Source organism: Dipodomys ordii, unplaced genomic scaffold (genome assembly GCF_000151885.1).
Source record: "Dipodomys ordii isolate 6190 unplaced genomic scaffold, Dord_2.0 Scaffold182, whole genome shotgun sequence".
Classification (NCBI taxonomy): Eukaryota; Metazoa; Chordata; class Mammalia; order Rodentia; family Heteromyidae; genus Dipodomys; species Dipodomys ordii.
Window position 1 is genome coordinate 1,607,224 of NW_012267398.1, and position 7,638 is coordinate 1,614,861.

Here is a 7,638-nt window from a genome sequence, read left to right on the forward strand (position 1 = left end):
GGCAGTTGTTCAGGTTATTGAATTGCGTCAGTCAGTGACTCCACCTCATCTCCTAATAGTACAGGACTGGTCCTGTACTCATCTCCTACTAGTATGCTCGTTTTGGCTTTGTCACAGTCAAGGGCTGGGCTGGTGCCCAGATTGGTCCATTCGTTCTGCAGTGCTGGAGAATAGAGGGAGTGCCAGGGCCCACAATCACTCAAGGTGAAGTGCCTGCACGTTCCCGATGACCTTTCAGATGGTGGAGAAGAGGGCCTGTCATCTCCCCACAGATGGGAATTTGAGACCAAGAAGAGACAACAAATTGGGAAGGAATCAGTAAATTCATTGCATGTATTTTTTGCCTAAAATGAAATATTTCTTTTGCTTGTGTGTGCTGGTACTCAGGCTCAAATTCAGGGCCTTACTCTCTTGTTTTGCTTTTTAGCTTAAAAATGATATCCTACAACTTGAGCCATACCTCCGCTTCTGGCTTCTGATGGTTAATTGGAAACAAGAATCTTACAAGCTGACTTTGAACTGTGACTTTTAAATTTCAGCCTTTTGAGCATTTTGAGGATTACAGGTGTGAGCTACTAGTGCCCATCATACAATGGAATAACCTTAGAAGTAGGGATTTCAAACTCTGTCTACAGAGTCTCCCTTGACTAAGAATCCAGCTTTGGTCCCTTGGGAAGTTATGTGCTCAAAAAGGCACCGCCTGATTTTAGTTTTTTCTTTCTTCCTCTCCCTTCCTTCCTTCCTTTTGTTTATTCTTTATTTTTATGTGCTCTGTCTCTCTGTCTCATTCTTCATATATATATGTGTATATATATATATATATATATATATATATATCACCTTTGGGTTGATGAACAAAGGAGTTGCCACTCAACCAAGCAGTTTTTGAATACAAGGCATCTTGGTTAATGTCACCCCTTTTGAACATTCTCTCTCATGTTTTTCCTCCTTTGTGACACATTTCTTTTGCACATTCAGTTGTTTCCCTGGATTAAAAACCTATCCATAAAATAGTAGTATATATGAACAGCTGTGTTCTAAGGAATTCTGAGCATGACATAGACTAAGAGTGAGTGGTAGAGCACACACATCTATGCCTTGTCTCCTGCACTCTTCTCTGATTCTGAGACATGGGATGGCATGTTGTGTAGCACTTTTAAGTGATCAGATATTAGCTTCTATATTATTTCCATTCAATCCACAAAAACTTCAACTCTGAAGGTGAGATGATTCTGCCTGGTATCATAGGAGATAATAGATTATGTGAATTTCAGATAATTCTCCCAGTTTTCTTCATGTAAAACTAGTTCTCTGATTTAGAAGAAAAGCAAATACATTGCTTAATAAGCCCAAGGATGAAGCTTCTGGAAGCAGCTTCTCAGGAAAGAAAGGGAATCCAAATCCAGGGCAGACTCTAGTACTCTTTGGATAAATCATTATCTAATTCAAGATGGAACAGGACCAACATTTCCTACTGTAATGATATGGCTGGCTAAATCCTGGGGGAATAATACATTTAGGTTTGGTCTCTTCCACTGCTGCTGAGAATCTGTGCAGGCAGCAGAACGGAAGCCAATGAGCTGTGGGATGTGGAAGTGTTTTCTGATATATGGTCCCTCACCTTGCCATCAAAGTCATGGAGTCCTTGGTCCAGCAAGAAGGAGACAGGGAGAAAGGCTTAGTTAGAAGCATTGTCTTACTGACTGCTGTCACCACAGTGGGAATCTTAGGGTAAACATTTCCATGCTGCATATTTTCACACTCTACAACTCTACATCCATTTCAAAAGTTTCATCTACATGATTCCTTTTAAAGCAACCAAGGACATTACGTAAACATACCCATAATTCCAAGTTCTTCTCCATTGTGTGTGTGTGTGTGTGTGTGTGTGGTGTGTGGTGTGTGTGTGTGTGTGTGTGTGTGTGTGTGTGTGTGTGTGTACTGGGGCTTGCACTAAGGGTCTGGACACTGTCTCTTAGGATTTTTCCTACAAGACTGGTGCTCTACTACCTGATCCATAACTCCTCTTTCAGCTTTTTGGTGGTTAACTAGAGATAGGAGTTTCCCAGATTTCACTGCATGGGCTGACTTCGAACTGTGCTTCCCAGATCTCAGCCTCCTGTGTAGTTAGGATTGCAGGTATGAGCCACAAATACGCTTGTTTTTATCACCCATGTACACAAATCCTTATCCTTGTCTCATTCAGAACTCTTCTGTTGCCAAAAGAACTAGCTGCAATAGAACTCAACTTGTAAGAAAGGCTGCAACGTCACAACTTTCCCGGTCCTTCTTCCAGCTCACAATGAAGGGATCTCAGGAAACATAAAAATTAAAAAAAAAAAGGGAAGCAGAAAGGAGCTGTAGTTTGAGTGGCAGAGTGCTAGCCAGAAAGGAGAAAGCTGAGGAGCAGCTCCTGAACCCTGAGTTCAAGCTCCATTACCATCACAAAATGAAACAAAACCAGACAAAAATATGTCTACTTGAAGAAGAATATGTTGCATTTTTTTTCCTGGCATATAAAATCCAGTTCATGAAACACAACTGAGTTTGCCACAATTTGTGCAATCAAACACATACTTTTTACCCAGATCCAATAGTAAGCTAAAAATGTTATTTTTCTAAACGAAAATAATTGCTTATTGATGAAAGCTTAGATTTATTTTAAAAAAATCTCAGAAAGTCTTTTTGTGATATGCTGTGTGATGACTATGAACTACTACATATTATCCAGAATTCTTATGGACACTTTTAGGAATATTGGATTTCCAGGTCAGATCATCTCAGTGAGCAAGTTGCTGGACACAGCCCAAATCAATTAGAGTATCTTCTCTTTGTTATCTTATCTCTTGATACAGGCATCATTTTTAAATCATCAGCAAATGAAAACAACACATCTCAAATCAAGATTTTTTCTTTCCTGCGATATTCAAAAGAAGATGAGTTGGATCTCAACTTTTGTGACCGGATGCAAGATGGAGCAATGTCTTGAAGGAATATTTTGAAATGTCCTGACTTCTCGATTAACCAGTGCTTCCAAAAGGAATCAAACTCCTGTGTTATTTATTGATTGATATTTAGTTTTATTATCCTTCAGTAGTTATACACAGGGATTTCAAGTTACTGTGTCAGTTTATGAGTGCAATGCATCTTTCTTCCCCATCTCTCCCAGCCCCACCCCTCCTCTTAGGTTACCTGGTACTATTTTCATATATGTACATTGAATATTATGACTGCATTCATAGCTTTCCTTTCTCCATTCATCTATCTCCTCCCCCCCTCCTTGACCCCAGTTCCTCTCTGACATGTGTTCCAGCTTCCTGGTTTTCATTTTGTTAAACAAGAGGTTAGTGGTTCAGAGGAGTTACACCTCCTCTGTTTATATCCCACTTGAGGTAACACATCTCTGTATATATTTAAATGACTCTGAATATGTTTATATCTACATTGGTAATTCAGACTGAATTTGCACATCTATGAGAAAATACATATCTTTTGTCTTTGTTTCTCTCTTACTTCACTTAGCATAATTTTTTTTACCAGATCTATCCTTTTCCTTGTAAATCATTCTTTCTAAAGAATGAATAAAATTCACACACACACACACACACACACACTTTCACATTTTCTTGATTCATTTGTCCATTGCGAGGCATCTGGGAAGCTGGCATAACTTGGCTATATTGAATAATGCAATAATGAACATGAGCTTTACTATATCTGAACTTGGAGTCTTTTAGATAAATGACCAGTCATGATAGCTGCTTCCCAGAAAAAGACATAGTTACTAAGTTAATAGGACAGCCTATAGAATAGGAGAAGATCTCTGCCAGCTATATACAAACCTAATACCTGGAACATTCATAAAGCTCAAGAAAGAAAACCCTCAAAGAACCAATTACCAAGTAACAAATGGGCATAAGAGGTAGACAGACACTTCCTTGAAAAAGAAGTAAAAATGGCTAACAGACACATAAAGAAATTCATAAAGAAATACTCAACATCACTGACCATAAAGAAGATGCAAATCAAAACAACAGATTCCATCTCACCCCAGTTACAATGGCCATTATCAAGCAAACACACAACAGATACTGCTGCAGAGTGGGAGACAGGACAGGCAATACACTGTGGGTGGGGACGTAAACTGGTGCAACCCAGTGTTTTTGTGTGGTTCATTCCCTCCATGGGGCATACTGTATCCTCAATGATCTGGCATTCTTACATGCTGTCTGCTCACCAGCTGTCAGCAGCCAGATAGACTCAAGCCAGGAGAGCCGCACAGCACCTTGGGAGGAGGATGCCAAGGTATTCAATAGAACAGAACTACTGATGTGAACCAATGTCACCATATCAAATTAAAGCAACAAAATCATATTTTTATTTTTGCTAATTTGTGGAATAGAAACAAAAACTATACTGAAGATCAAATACTTGCAGGTAATTTGCTGTGAGTTTTGTTAATATTCCTAGAGATATAGGACAGGAATATACTGGGATATGAACAGAATGTGAAATCCTATCACCAAATGGGATCAGCAACTGAGTTTCCATTATTCAACCTTGGGCAGGGGTCATCAGGAACAGGACATCATTACATCATGGAATTCATGTTCCCTGGGACTCTTGCCTGTGTTGGTGGTACTCATTTCTAGGACTCAGCCAAGCATAACTTACTTCTAGTTTTTATAGAGGACCATGTGGGAAGGGAATCAGGGAAATTTGGGCAATTTGGACCATATTCTCCCTTAGACTAGAGGGCAGAGCGCTGTTACAGATATTCTGTCCATTGCATCTCATATTCTCATCTTAATTTAGGAATCAAAGTAACCTAGCACTTACTTTATTCAGAGACACTGAGCCACAGATGTAAGAAAAATTCCAATACATCACCTTATCCCAATCAGCTACCACTTTGATCCATGATGTACAACATTGTTCTGGCTATGCGTATATTAGAATTACCATGCAGACACTAAGACCTGACATGGCCTAGAATTTTCTGTTATCATATAAGTAATGAAATATAATTTCAAAGTTAGATTAAGAAAATCTGAAACTTCCCCTCCACCAACTATAATTTGTGGAGGGGAAGGAAAAAAACAAATTGTTTAAATAGGGGTACAGGTAGACCCATTGCAACAATGAGATGTTGAAAAACGAACTTTACAACTTTGGTTGGGGGGTTCAGGAGGGGGGTATGGGAAGGGATAGGAAGGGGAAACAAAGGAGGAGGCAACAATGCTTGATAAGAAATGTACTCATTATCTTGCCCATGTACTTGTAACCACTCTGTATGGTATTTTCACAATAAAAAAGAAAAAGAAAATCTGATACTTGCTTTCATGTGGTCATACTATTCAAAAACATATTTTAAAATGTTTTATGCTTTGATAACATCAAAACACTGGCAAACTGTTCCTAATGTTGAATTATCAAGGATTTTGTACAATATTCTATCTTTTTTTTTTTTGTCAGTTGTGGACCCTGAACTTTGGGCCTGGGCGCTGTCCCTCAGCTCCTCAGCTCAAGGCTAACACTCTACCACTTGAGCCACAGCACCACTTCTGGCTTTTTCTTTGCTTATGTGGTGCTGAGGAATTGAACCCAGGGTCTCATGCATGCAAAGCAAGCACTCTACCACTGAGCCATCTTCCCAGCCCCAGTATTCTATTTCTGTGGAGTGGTTTGACCATGCCTAATGATGATTACTTATTTTGTCATTAGTGGTTTTGATACATTAGAGCTTCATATTGCACTCCACCACTTGAGCCACATCTCCAGCATGGGTTCTTGCTAGTTACTGTAAACCTTGAGAGCTTGTTTGGAGGTTCTAGCAGGGGAGCACAGCTACTCGTATACCCTTGACTGAAGACTGGTCCTCCTCTATCGGGGATGGCCGTCCTCTTCAACCTAGCAGGCAGCTTCGGGAGGGACGCACACGGAGTGGTGAGGGAGGAAGGGGACTCCTGCCTCGCCAGCCAGATCAGCCGAGTCAACCCTGGAGATCAATCGGGTGACAGATGTCACTGCCAGATCGCCCTCACATCCTTTGCTAGTTACTTTGGAAATTGAGTTTTGTATACTTCTACCTTTGAAGGCTAGCTTTGAACCCTGACCCTCTAAGACCAAAGCCTCCAAATAGCCAGGATTATAGTCACGTGCTCCTGGTGCTTAAGGGCTTTGTTTAATCTTCAAAAGAGGATTCCATCAAAAAGGCTTTTTGAGACAAGGTCTTATAATTTACCCTAGACTGACTGACCTGAATGTATAATCTTCCTCACTCTATCTCTTCAATGCTAGAATTATAGAAATGAGCCATCTTGTCCAGCTCTAATAGTCACACTGGGAGTTGTACTGGGATTTAGGGCCAAGTTCTCTGATTTGGTAGGTAAATGCTCTCCCACCTGAGCCACAAATCCACTCCTTCTGTCAGTGAGTCTTACCTAGAAAATCAACAAAATAGTCATTTCTCAATAAATCTATAAATTAATTAAATTTGTATGTTATTTATTAGGCATTTAGACATTATAATTATCTGTTTATGATGTTGATAAATTGTTTTTTAATAGCTCTAGAGTTTGAGCTTGGAGTTTCATGCTTTATAAACAATCTTCCACTTAATTCATGTCCTCAGCTCTTTCTCCTTAGTTGCATTTCCAAAGGAGGTCTTTTACTTTACGTGAGTTGGCTTTAGACAGAGATCATCCTACCTCTGCCTCCCAAGTAGCCAGGGTTAAAGGCATGTCCAAATATATTTGGCTTATTTGTGGGACAGGGACTTGTTAATGTTTGCATGGATTGATGGATCTCGAATCAGGATCTTTCTATTTCCATTTTCCATGTAGCTGGGACTTTGGCAAGCTTCCAAGAGCACAAGGCTGCTTTTAAATGTATTGACCTAGATAAAATGGTTTGTTCATGATTCAAGGTGACAGGTTGTGACTCTAAAATTCCTCTATAGTTGATTTCACTATAATGCATAATAACCACAAGGAAAAAAAATCACACTGATACTTATCAGAGAGATCAAGTCGTATTCAATAGATATGACACTACCTTTTTTAATTTAGAGAAAAGATTTATTTTCTGGGAGTTCTTTCTAGTTTGTGAATCTTCAAGTAGAATAAAAATAACCTTGGTTTCCCTTATTTGCAATAACTAATACATGTCTGAGACAAGCAGAAAAGTTCAAAAGCTATGTACATATGATCAGTAAGTTGATGTTAATTGAAATGAACCCCAAGATAGGGACACAATTTTTTTCTTGCTATTGTTCCTAACATGTTTATAATGTACCATGTGATATTTTTGTTTCTTTGTTTGTTCCTCCCCCACGGTATAACCCCTGTTTTCACTGTATTTGATGTCAGTGCCCTGCATCTTGTATATACACTTCTCTAACTTGGGGAGGGGAAGGGAAAAAACAAAATGCTTAAATAGGGATACAGGTTGACCTATTGTAACAATGAGATGTACAAGATACTATGTTGAAGAACAAACTTTACAATTTAGGCAGGGAGGGGGCAGGGGAGTGTAGTTGTGCAGGTGGGAGGGAAGGGATGGTAGGGGAAAAACAAAGGAGGAGGTAACAATGCTTGATAGGAAATGTACTCATTACCTTGCTCATGTAACTGTAAC